The sequence below is a fragment of the Strigops habroptila genome, chromosome 7, assembly GCF_004027225.2.
Source record: "Strigops habroptila isolate Jane chromosome 7, bStrHab1.2.pri, whole genome shotgun sequence".
Taxonomy (NCBI): Eukaryota; Metazoa; Chordata; class Aves; order Psittaciformes; family Psittacidae; genus Strigops; species Strigops habroptila.
Window position 1 is genome coordinate 62,816,743 of NC_044283.2, and position 13,697 is coordinate 62,830,439.

Consider the following 13,697-nt stretch of genomic DNA (forward strand, 5'->3'; position numbering starts at 1 on the left):
AGAAAGATGCTCAAGCTGATGAAGGAAGGACTTTCGTATGTATCCCATGCTTCAACCATTCTGTGCCATGTTTCTATTAGTGGAACTGTGAATGTGATGCAGATCAGCTGTAAAAGCCTCTACAGAGAAAGCTTGAATTTACCATTGCTAGAGCTCAAACAGGTGTTAGAAGCCAGACTATGCTTCTGCTGACTCCTCCAAAGCTACCAAAAATTTCTTCTGGACATGCTGGATTCCAGGAGGAAGGAAAAGTTTCAGCTCAGTATGGTTTGAACACACAGAGAGCTCAGGACTAGGGTTGTCTCCAAGAACCTGGACCCCACCTTAGCTCAGAGCACTGGGAGCACAGTCCAGAAATACCTCCCTGCACCCAGCTGCATGTACTCGGAGACAGTTCTGGGTCTCTTACCTTCTTCCCTAGGCAATACATGATTCACGCTTGTGTCTTGCAAAAGTATGCCAGTGCCGTATTAATGTAGGCTAATGACCACATATAGGTGGTGATACCTAGCCCTTTGTCAACCTTTTGCCTTTGCAATGTCTGATACTTGATGAGAAATTGTCATTAAGAATAAACAATGTGTTATATGGACTATACTTCAGTGTAAATGAGATGCACTAAACAGTCAAGAGTCTTTCTAATGGGCCCTCTAGGCACTAATTCTTGTTCCTCAGCTATTTAATACTCAAAAGCAACTTAAAAAAACACTAAAAGAGTAGGAGCTCAGGAGTAAGGAAACAGGTGTAAATGGATCAGGAAATTATTGGGGCTTACCTACTCTAAGCAAACAAAAGATATTTCATTCAAGCCAGATATTTAGGAGCTAAGACTGTTGGTTGAACTTAAGAGTGTAATTTTTCTCCTCTCAGTTACTGCATGAAGCAGTAACTTCATGCATCATAAACCCCATGACTTCTTTAATCAGCTTTGCTTAAGCTCCCGGAGAACTTAGGACAAATATGTATCATAAGCAGTAGAAATTCTTGTAAGAATTAAGCGATAAACATTACCGTGTTTGGTGCTAGTTCAGCCACTATTAGAACACTGTGTTACACCCTGGAAGCCAGACTTCAAGAAGGATTCCCATAAACTGGAAATGGCTCAGGGAGAAAACACCAGTGTAACTTGACAGACTCTTGCAACTTGGAAAAAAAGGTTGGGAGGTGAGTGGTCACATTTGCTCCTATTTTTGTGTGGAACAGGAGTAGGCAATTAAAGGCTCTTACATTTACGTGATTGATTTAGACTGTCAATTTTTTTTTTGTTTTGTGTTTTCTCTCTGGTTGTACTGGATTTGATCCAATGGGGCAACAGGGTGGTTTGGTTGTGTAGGGTTTTTTTTAAAGGGATCCAGTCAGAGGTTATCCTTCCAAGACAGTTCTTCATTTCTATAAGTTACTTCTAATTGTGAAAACATCCCTAAGCTTACGTTTCTACACCAGCCCTTGAGTCATCACGTGATTTTGGCTGGTTTGTCCTGCCTTCATGCTGCTTTCAGGCAATTGAAAAATACCCACAGAAAAGTGTCTTGGACTTCCCTTGCTTGCATGTATTCTTCATCTGACATTGGCACTTTATTTTCCACTATCCCCCCCAGGTTTTCCCTTAAAGTGGTTAGGGATTTTTGCTTCAGTTCGTTGTTGTTTGCATTCTTAGAACCTTTTTAATTTCCATCTTTGCTTCTATTTTTAAACAACTTCTGTTTGTCCTTGTGCCACCCTATTCCTTTAGCACATGTAGTTCTTCTCTGTTCTTGGAACTTAGTAGAAATTACATTCTATCTTCCAGGTTCCATTTTATTAGGATAAACTAATTATTTTCGTCCTTCATTATCCTACCTTGGCAGTATGAAGAAAGTAGGATGATCCCAAGCACTCCATTGCTACATAAAGCAACAATATTCCTAAAACAAAGCACCAAAAGTATATTGGAATAATCCATGCTGTGAAATCCAGTGTTTTCATTGACAATATGACTGGCAAATAGCTTGATGCTAGAGGAAAAAAAACTTGAGTATAGTAAATCTGTACAACATGCTTGACTTTCATGGAGCTATATTGATTATTGCCCTCTGAGAATTTATTGGAGAAGGATTAAGCATCAGTTTAAAAAAATAAATTTGCCTTCAAAATGGGCATTTTTAAAGTAAATGGTAAATTGTTGTAGATGTTAAGAAGTTACTCCTAATTGTGGGAGGAATATTGAAAAAAGTGATATTTTGAATTAGACTCCCTTTTCATTCTCCTTAGATTCTTGTGATCATTGGGGGGAAATAATATTTTCATTTCCAGGAATTCTTACTCCAGACCTCTGTCCTGTATTTGGGGCTGATCTTAGACCACCAGAAGTCAGAAGCAACAGCCCAATTCAAGTTCTTCAGTATTTAGGTAGAATTATATTATCTGGGGCCCTACTTGATTAGGTGGCTGGAAAAAGGAAATGTTTCCATAATAAGATGCTAGAAGAAACTGTGAAGTAAAAAATTAATTCTTGCAGTAGACAACATTAAACCTGCCTCACTTCAATCGCTTGTTAGTCCAGCTGGAGAAGGGATTCTTACTGTGAGTTTGATTCCATTTGCTATGAGTTCATCCATTAAGCCACTGTTGACCATTGCCTCTTCATACACGAGCCCTTTCTTGGTAATGTCCATGTTCACTGGCAGTGTATCTGTTCTGCCCATATGTTTTAAAACTTGTAAATTTATGTCTATCTGTGAAAGTGTAAGATCTTTTTACAGGAGAGTGTAAAACCTAGGATAAACTGTGATGTGGAATGAGTATTATTGACTGCAAAGGAAAACATAGCTGGCTGAAGTTAAACTATTTCTGTAATTTAAAGAAAAATAAGTCTTATGCCCTCCTTTTCCTGTCTATACAGCCTCATAAAGCTTGTGAGGCAAAGTTTCAGTTCAGTCAGAAGTCTCCACTGTAATCTGTAGGAACTATGTTGACTTACTCTAAATAAAAATAAAAATACTTTTTTAACCTCAAAAATATCAAGAACATCAACTCATGACTTGTCTGTTTTTACTGGAGATTCCTCTGGATAACTGGAAAAAGTTGTTCTGAGTTAAAAAAAGAATAACATGGAAAGAAAGCCAAGCTAGTGCCAGAGGATAGCTTAAAACTGTTGAGGACAGATGTTTAGAGTGTTCTTTGGGTCAGTTTGGGGAAAAATATGCTGCTGTGACCCACTCAGAAATTCTGTTGATAGTGAAGGTTATCTGTGTTTTTTCTGGAGAAACAGAAAAGCACCATATCAGTTAACAGTAATAGCGGTATTTAAAATTTGTCTGCTTAGTCATGATAGTGAACCTGTGGGCAATCAGAAATTAAATAAAAAGCTAAAATAATTCCCTGGGAGTTGAATCTCATTAAACCGGATGACAGAAAATCAAGGTGTTCTTAAATGTTTCTTACCTGGGCAGATGAAGTCCCATGAGAACGTTCATAATAATCCCCTTCAAGGTTGCTTTCTTAGGCCCTGCTCTAGCATGGCTTGGACTGGGAGTAAGAGGTGTAACTGAGGAATATGAGTTGAATAGAGAGCACTTTGGGAGTATCCCACAAAGACCCTTATTTTAACTACGTACTAAAATTAGGAATTTTCAGTCTCTAGAACAGCATAGATTTAGGAAAGTGCAAAGTGCTTTCTAGGACAAGTACTTTCTAGTGTTGTAATGTTCCTATATGCAGTTCAACATCATATCCTATACCTTTCTTTAAGTGTCAGGTGTTTCTGGATTTCATTGACTCTTCTATGAATGATATGAAACTAGTAAATCATTAGATAAATGATGGCAAACTAACTTAAGCATTATAGAACTAGGAAGAAAGTAAGGTATTTGTGTGAAAATAGAGATCAAACAGTTCTCATTGTAGTTGGCAGTACACACTAGGCAGAGGGAAGGGTCTGTAGGGGGAGGTTTCAGGGTTTTTAGCAGCTTGGAGGACAATTGGCTTGAGTTCCTCAAGAGGCACCCTGTAGAGTGCCAAAAATATATTTGGCTAAAATTACAGCAGCTGCAGAGCGCTGCTGGGTTGTCATGGGACTTACAGAGGCTGGGAAATGACAGTTGGAGCCAACAAAGATGAGGGCCTTCTGAAAGGCTTTTCTGCTCCCAACAAATGCGCTAGAGAGCCACAGCTGTTGGGAGTCAGGGAATCTGCTAGATCTCAGCAGTTCAATCTGTGAGCTGAGTGCAGAGCTGATAAAGTGGTTGTCTGGCCTATGGTGTCTGTGTAGATTATGCAAGTGCTTAATACATAAACAGGGAAACTGCCTCCCTGTACTGGGCTCTGCATGTGGAAGCAGCATGTGGTACTAGGCAGGGCTGTCCTGAAGTCATTCTTTAACGTTCAGTAACTGTCTGTTGCGTGGCCTGCAAATTACTGTCTTCTCCAGTAGAAGAAGATGCCTAGAAAACAGTACCTGGCCCAAAATCTGAGTGTAAAGATTCATCATGTCAGTATTTATAAATAAATAATAATGCCTTGTTGACAGGGAAATGCTGACTCTGATACCTGGAAAGCCATCTGTGAATTCCTGTTAACACCAGAAAGCATAGGTTGAAAGGCAGGCCACAACTTAATTATCAAGAGAATATGTCTAGAGATATGTGGATATACCACAGTCAAGAGCGCCAGGACTCCATCCTGCTGGCTTGGGGAGAGAAGGAGGAACCCCCAGTATCAGTAAAGAGCTACATGTTTTCTGACTGAGCTTCTCGACATGGACACATATCTACTGCAATTGCACCTTCTAAATCAAATCCAAATCCTTTCAAAACCCATAACAGAAACAGAGGTGCAACCCCTATTCTAAGGTAATTGATATCAAATTCACCTGGGGAAGGAAACTTTGCAGGCAAAAGATTTCTTATTATTGATGCACATTTGACAGCTTGCAGAACAGTGTAAGGCGGCAGCAGAACCCAAACAAACACCAGATTAATCTGGCAAAATAGATGCAGATAATCTGTGATGATAAAATATTTAATGATCTATGTCAGCTCAAGTTTTCCTTCTTAGCCTGAAAAATCATGGATCTCCTTTAGAATGGTGCTGTATAAGCTAAATACTTTGGTTGCAAAAACCATCAGTACTGTCTTTAGGGCTGCCTACATTGACTTCACCTGAATCTCTTTTACTTTTCCTTAGAGAAATGGCTTTTTGAACATGTCATCTTCAAACTGAGGCAAAGCACTTTCCAGACTGCTGTTGACTCCTGCAGTATGAACTGCCTGGTTAAGTATCTTCTGCTGTATAGAAGGAAATACAGGTTTTACATTAGACTAAAAGACCCAAGGAGACTTGTTAACTTATTGATTTTACAATATAGGGTGTAGTTATCACATTTTCTCTTTAATTTGGCACTTCAGATATCAACCACTATGGAGAACAGAAATAACTGTAAGAAGCTGATATTTATAGCAATACTCTGCTCTGTCCAAGCAACAGCCTCCTTTATCATGAAACACTGATGTCTGCAAAAGCAGTTCACTATCTGAAATAGCAGCTTCCTCCGAATACACAGCACTGAATGCTATAGATGAACTATACTGAGATGAGTCGGGAAGGAATGCCACATGTGAAGGAATACCCTTCACAGAAGAGTATTCCTTTGTCGGTGTAGTTGCAGTGATACGGGGATGCTCTTTGGAAATCCTAGTAAGAGTTTCCTGCTGACGCTAACAGTGCAAAGTAGCTTTCCCACTAGGTGACGTTTGAATACCCAGAAGCATTTGCAGCTGTGGGAGTGCTGTTGATTTCCCTTGACTTGTTTAAACTCTAGGAAAAAACCATTGAAAATGATTTATTTGTTTAATGTGAGAATATAGTTTAAGAAGGGTTAGACTGCTCGTAGCTGTGTATTCTTACTCACTCTCACCTGTGCTTAGCACAATGTCTCTTCTGTACACTGAAGTGTATAAATAGACTCCTGTTATCGCAAAGTGTGGCAAACGCTCCAGTCATATCAGTAGTGGTGTGGGTTACTCCTTAGTGTGTTAGCTCAATTGTTTTTATTACTAAACAGACATTGTCTTTAACCATTTCATTTGCTGTGTTTCACAGCTTTTAAATGTTTTATAGCCTTAATTCAGAGCTGGTGATAAAGCTGTTCCCAAACTTAGAAATACTGAGAGCCAAGAATCACAGTTTATCAAATCTCCACAGTAAAAAAGGCATGTGTCAAACTTGCCTATCCATTGGCAGGGGGATGCCATGAACACTGGTGTCTGATTGTTGATAAGGGAATGTGGACGTTGTGAAGTGTTGACTGATGCAACACTCAAGGGAATGGAAAAGAGAAAGCTGTGGAAGATGCAAAAATGCTTCAGCTGATATCCCAACAGGACTTTATTTCTGGTTCTGTGAAGATTACTGATGAATTGTGGGGAAGAATAACTCTCAAACTTCTAGTAAAATCAGTTTTAGGAGTTTTATTCTAGTAGTTTTGCCAAGTTGCTGTGTGGTGATACTCTGTGAAGCAAGATGGATTTTTTTCAGTGCATGCCAGGTCTGGCTCCCTTGGCTTTATTTTTGTGGTTATCAATGCTTTTCACCTTTGAAAAAGCAAGCCTGTGTTATCTTGGTTAGAACATCCAAGAGCTGATGTGACAGAATCGACAGATACTTTGGCTTGCTCTTTACTCTGTTTATTTACCTGTATATGAGGACAATTGCATTCGAAAGGGAGACTTTTTCCTTCCTCTTATTTTTGTTTGTTTTGAGTACCTTTGAATGCATCTCAAGGTTTCTCTTTCCTTTTTAGTACTTCCTCTCTAAGAATTATGCTCTTGTTCTCATAGGATATGTCAACTACTCGTTCTGTTGCTAGTAAATCAGCCAGGATCATTTCCAGTAACAGAGGCCATGTGTCATGATGCACTAGCACTGGTATTCCACAATTAAAAATAGATTCTTGCATGGACCTCAGAAGGGTAAGTAGACATTCAAGATTACTGTAGTCTTACAGGAGAGGAATAACAACTCTAAAAACTAGTGCCAGAACCCAGCGTTTGGTTATTCAGAGAGCTGTTCTTTCTCTCAAAGGACTTGGCCTGTGTAAATCTTTAGACATTTAAAAAATCTTTTTTTTTTTTTTTTTTTTGTTTTAGTTTTACTTTATTTGTTTTCCTCTGGCACGTGGACAAACTGCTGCTACCCAGCATGTGCTTTACTGTTATTATTAGATTTTAGGAGGAAAAGGAAAAGTTTCACTATTATGATTATTTCTGGTTTTCATGTTGTTGTGTTCTTTTCGCAGCTTCTGTCCCCACATATGCACAACTCTGTGATGTGTGTATAAGAAGCCTCCTTGTGTTCTGTGTATAAGAAATCTGCTAGTTGAGTCAAGTAAGAATTTGTTCAGTCAGGAGGATCCAACAAGTATTTGAAAATATTTTGCCTTGTCCTCCTTGAGTGCAAGAGGTTTTGGCAGTATAGTAAGGACATGTGTAGAAAACGGTGCTACTTGCTGTGATGTAGATGCTAAGCCTGACCAAACAGTCTTTGGTTTTGTGGATAGGCCTTGCAATATGTTTTGCAGTGGATTTTTTTTTCCATTGTACACAGTTTTCTGAAACTCTTCTTTCTTCCTCCCTGTAACCTGATAGGATAGAGCAAGCCAGATGGGTGTCTGTAAAAACTTCACCGAGTGTTTTTTGGCTTGGAGATTTGACAGACAACTTCTGGTGAATCTTGACACTGCTTTAAACTGCCTCCTTAACCTGCAGCTCTCCATCCTGCAACTCTGCTGGAGGTTTCCACCTGTGAGATTGAGCCAAGGAAGTGCTGAAGTCTCAGCTGTTGTAACATGAAGTCCAGCATTTTAGCTTTAAACACCAATGGAAAACATGTGTATCGCCTTCTTGTAAATTATGTAGGAATAATAGGTTTGGAAAGATGCAAACTAAGGCTAGTAGGAATGGGTAGATAGGGCTTAAACCATCACAGCTCTATTTGCCATTTACTAAAGCCTGTGACAGGATAAGCCTCCTAAACTTTGTTCTGGTGAAAAAACAAAAAGGAGCAGAAGCCTTGCTGGCTGTATGGATGACCAATAAACACAGGGCTCACATGCTCATATGAGAAAAGTTTGGGTTTGGCTGAAGAAATTTCCTGTGTCACACTTCCCAAAGACTTGATTGATCTTGTGTACTAATGGATGTGTCACACTGAACAAATTCTCAAAAGGTCTTTGGCATGTGCATGCCGTTTCCTATTTTTCAAAGAAAGTTCAAATAGGACTATATATTAGTGAAACATTATTTCTTTTTAGACATTTTTGGTTGACTTGCATGGGTGCAGTAAAACATCTGGGCTGCAAAATAGAGCATATTTAATTTGATCTCCTTGTGTAGCCTGTGTAAGTTTTGGAGAATTAGAGCACAGCATTATGCCTTGTACGTTTGCTCAGCATTTCCACTTGTAAGGCTCTGGTTTCAACTGATTATTACGTGCCAGGTTTTAACCATTTGACCTTGGCATTTCTATGGCATGTTTCCCCAGCATGTGTCAGTATTAGACTGCATGAAGCTTTCCAGAAACAGCAAGAATGATTCAGCTTCCTAAGATAGGAAGGGGAAAAATATTGGTGTCCAGAAAATTTCTCAGAGCCTTTTCAGTAAGCTGAAAGTAATAGTATTAAGTAATAGTATTAAGTAATAGTATTATTTACTATTCATTATTTTTTATAATATTATTATTTATCTTTAATCTGACACAGGATTTGTGGTGTCAAGGGTTTCCCTTAATTTTTTCTGATAGAGAGGAAAAAGAAAGCAAATAAACCAAGGGCACATATGTGTGCTAACTGGAGACTTGTTAGTTTGTCATCTTAAATTAGCCAAAACAGAGGATGCTTTGAAATCTAACATCTCTGCGTCTGTCTCCATCCCCCCTGAAGTACTCGGGACCACTCGCTTATCTAAAATACCTTTTAATGGCATCCTTGGAACAGTTATAGGAAACTCTAACAATGCTTCCCTAGGGAACGAGCGCTTTCCCCGCTCCCCATGTAGGGGGCGAGTGCTGTAAGCAGCGGCTACGGGTTCCTCCCTGCGTGTCGCACACGCCCGTCCCCACTAGATGTCACCGTTGCTCTTCGCCACTTCCAACGAGAGGTCCTGCAGGCGGGGGCACCCTGAGCGCCCGTCCTCCGGCCACCCGCGTCCTCATGCAGGCAAACAAGCAGCCGCTTGGTTACAGGGCACGTGTAAGCATTCACATACTGAGTTTTCGGGGGACGGGGTATTTCAAAGCACACCCGAGGAGCACACAGGCTACTGGTGCATCTGACAAAAATACCCCTGTGCACTTGCAGAGTATCATCAAGTGGCAGGTGTCCCAGAAGTGCTATTGCAGTTAGACTTAACTGGAACTGTAATGGCTTGGACGGAGTGATCCTGCCTATGGATAAAACTGCTACAATCCATGTCCTCCGCTGAGTTCATTATGCCTGACAACCACAAATGGAAATCATGAACTTGATTGATTCTGTTCTTACCAGAACGACGTATGATGATTTCCGTGCCAGAAAATTAGTCAGTATTGTTTAATTAACTTAAACTTGCATTTCTTCTTAGTTTAGCCCAAATGTTAGACAGAACTTTGTGCTGCCACTGGCTCTAGAGTAACATGTCAGGTTACAGTTCCCAAACTGGAGACACTTTGATTCAACTTTTTGAGGGTTTGTCTTTTCTCTATAAATTCTTGATAACTGCACAGATGAGTTCATAGAGTATTGCATTCAAAAGTCTGGGTTAAAAAAGAGTTGAGGATGCAAAATAAAGCATGTGTTAAATTCAATATTGCCTATGTATCCTGTGATTTCTCCTTTCTACAGAAGCAGAAACGCAGTGTTTATGTATACAAACACCACACTGCTTATTTTTGCCATGTCAGCATGTTCTTTCATCTTCAGCTGATATGGTCTTCATCAGCTTTGTTTTATCTTCATTGAAAAAGATATGATTCATATTCTCTGATGATTACTGAATTAGTAATTTCTTTGTGGACACTGTTGTAATACTTTATCTATATAAAAATCAAGCAGTGTTACTGGGCAACCTGGGCAGTGTTGTGAGACAGTTTAAAACTGCCAAACTGCTGTTAGTGTTGGTGGTCACAGTGAGATGTCTTGAAAATGCTTTCCAAAGTGTGCTGCATTTTTACCATATTAGGTATTCAGAAAGCCATTGATACATGAAACTTTGGCTGAAAATGCAAGCACTCTGCCAACTTGGCCAGATGTTCCACATGGGACATGTTAGAAGTGAGAAAATTAGTGAACATCACATTAGTTAAGGTTTTGTTTGGAATACTGCCTTTTCATTATGTACAGAGGCAGACATAGGCCCTAATTCTTCAGGCAGCATTCAATTGCCTTGACCCTAAGAATATACTTCTTTTTTCTCCCTACAGTGATCTCCTTAATTTGCCACCCATCTTCTGTGTTACTTAAAAAACAAGCAGCAACAACAAAAACAACAGAAAAAGAAATGAGACAAAATTATAAGGACAGTAGCAGCCCTGGCTGTGCAGCTGTGATCACGGTAGAGCAATGTACATCACGAGGAGTGAGCACATTAAGAAGGAACGGGCATCTGTAATTTTGATACAGCTCATCTTACTCACAAGCATAATATTCTCTTGAATATTTTGTGTAATTCCCTAGGTTTTTAGAAAAGCAAACTGAAAACACCAAACTATATTTTGTGGAATCATAACACGCCACCACAGGGGTCATCAGCAAGATGGCAATCTTTGGATACATCTGACAACCATCTGCTACTTGTGCTGTGTTACTGACAGCAGTTGCAGACAGTTATCTTTTATAGTGACCGTCAGTAGAAATGAAGAAAGGGTGTGCATCCTGTGGATTCCATAACCTCTTGCTGGGAGTCAAGAAGTTTTCCCGTATGATCCAAGTCACTGGGAAGGAAGTCTTGTCCAATTGGCTGTCTCCTCAAAGATTGAACCTTTCTGTCCTTGTCTAACAACTAGTCATTTCCCTGCTTCAGTCTTCCATGTCATTCTCCTCCCTCCAACTGTATTTTGTCCCAATATTCTTCTTCCTTGAATCCTTCATCTAGTTTCTCTTTATTGTTCAAAGCTACCTCAGTGCTCTCTCCAATTTCCTGGCTCACTCTAGGTTCAGTTCTCCCTGGTTTGCTGTCTTGTAAGCCAGTACTCTCCAGACAAGCGGAGTAAAACTTAAAAACCTACAAGTTTCCTGTTACTGCCTGATTACTCCAGATGTCAGGTTCTTACCCCAGATAGAATCATCATAGAATGTTTTTTTCTGCTTGCAATTTTTATTTCCTCCACTTCCAGTACCAGCTTTCCTCACCCCTACAGGGTCCATTCTAAGTCTTGGAGCCCTTGACTATAGGGTATTTTTGTGAATGTAACCTTTCAAGTTATTACAAGCCAAGTTATTGTCCTGCCTGGATTTATTAGGTAGGTTTTATCTTCAGATTTGATGGACTTTACCTTCTTTCTTCATTGTTACTCTTTCCTGAAAGCAGCTCTCAGCAGATACCTATGTAGCCGTTGAATGAGAAAAGAGTACAGTCAGTGACTGTCTTACATTCTCTCTCAAATTTTATATCAGCTTGGTTCTACTGTAAGGAGACAGCACAGACAGCATATCTTCTAGCTCATTTGCTTCAGTGCTAGGTGTCACAGAATCACGGGGTTTAAGTCTGGAGGGGATGATCAGATTGTATTGTTTGAACTCTCACATGCTGTGAGCACTTACATTTCACTCCCTTAATATATATTAGATCTGATAAATTGAATTTTGACCCTGAGATGATTGTAGTTACTTAAACAAGGATTGGAAAGCCTGAGGAAAAACACATACAGACACACACCTGGATGAGAGAAAGTACGTGAATTACTGCCTTTGTCAATATGATTGTGTCTTTTGAGGGCTGACGTGATGGCAGTGTGTAATGCAATTAGTAACTGAATAAATAAGTATATATATATATGTCATATCTTTTGCTTCAGTATTTTCTTTTGCACTATTTTCTTCTAGTCCCTCTAGTTGCAAGATATGAAAATTCTACTACTATGCTGAGTAGTTGCACAGTTTTCTTATACCAGCAGAAATGAGGAGTAAGCTTAATTCTCATTAAGACGAATTTTGACTCTCTCCTAAGTAGAGTTGAGTGCCATTTAAATACTCAGCTATAAACCTCCAGAAAACAAACAATGTCACTGCTGACATTACTTGAAAATGCCTGAATGTTAAGGGTTGTGATCTGGTTAAACTTGAACTACTCATTGTTTGTCAACTTACATCAACAACAAGAATAAGGGTATTTTACTTGGAAAAGCCCTATACTATTTAGACATTGATGAGTGAGGTAAGTTAATCTAAGGAGCTCTGTTTTATATGGTTTTATGCATCATGCCCAGACAGTCTAACTGATTTCCAGAATTCACTTTCTCTTAGAGCTGTATCACATTTAATTTGGAAACAATTTCACTGGTGCTAAGTGCATTAGCACACAGGAGCTGGAGTGTTCAAGTATTTTGTCTTCGAAATATCCTGATGTTCACGAACTCTTTCAGTAACTTCCATTTTAAAAAATCATCTTCTGAAACAACTTTTGAAATAAGAAAGAAACACATAAAGTTTGCTACCTTTATAAAAATAACAGAAATTACTTCAAAATTCTAAATAGGCCAGCACTTGGAATGTATAGTGATGGATGTGTTTGAGCTATTATTTCTCGTCTTTTGAATGAGCACCTGGAGACCCCATTTGTGGTCAGCTCCCCACTGAGTATTGTATATACACATAATAGCAGCCTCTGGTATGCAGGAGGTCAGATGAGAAGGTGTTCTGGTCCCGTCTGGCCTTAGTCTATGAATAATAGAAGACATTTGCTGCCCAGTATTTACAATGAAAATAGACCTGGCAGATGGTGAGGAAACATGGAGGTACTCTGAATTCCCACCTTATAGCTGGATAACTGAGACTGATAAGCAGCTTGCCCAGGGTCACAGAGAACGTTGAGTTAGTACCAAGAATTAGACTGACTACCAAAATACTGGCTTGGCCAAAAGCCTTTCTTTTGCAGTCTTTAGTAGTTAACAGACTGACTGATGCAGAGGCTGGATACTGTTGGCAGCTCCTCTTTAGTTCCTCTTGAAAAAGTAATAGTTGGATATATTTGAAGCAATCTTTGTTGTCTCCACCTGAAAATGATGTACCAAAACTCAGCCTTTGGAATGATTGTAAAAGTGCAGGAGCAGAACTTTGCAATTTCTTCTCTGTATGCTTTGTGAGGGCAGGAGATAACCTCAAGTTAAACAAGTATTTTCACTGTAAAGAAGATGGATTCATAAAAGTATTTAGCAAGCCAAATAGGCTAATTTTAGCAGTGATGTTTTAGGTGTAAATTCACCCTAAGGACATATGGTTCACCTAGGTGCCTGCCCTTTGTACTGCCAGTGTCAGTATCTTCACAAGTCCCCTACTTAGCTGGACACTGGACTTGCCCAGTTTCTATGTCTGCTTTCATTCATTTATATTAGAAGTCCCGAGACATCTAAAGCTCTGTTTTGGGCTATGATATGAACTGCCTCAAATGAGACAGTATTGGAAATGTGCATCTTTAGGGATTCTGTTAAAAATTTGGGATTTCTCTGCCTGTACCAGCTCCTGTGCTCTG

The 13,697-nt window shown here is 39.5% G+C and overlaps 1 protein-coding gene across 1 annotated transcript in view; it reads left to right on the plus strand.

Moving 5' to 3' along the window:
* Nucleotides 1-1,101: 1,101 nt before the first annotated feature.
* TTC29 (tetratricopeptide repeat domain 29) overlaps nt 1,102-13,697 on the plus strand; it is a 216,333-nt gene continuing 203,737 nt past the window's right edge. The window contains exon 1 of the mRNA XM_030492984.1: nt 1,102-1,164. The gene's annotated coding sequence lies outside the window, so the exon portion shown is untranslated. The remainder of the gene's footprint in view (nt 1,165-13,697) is intronic.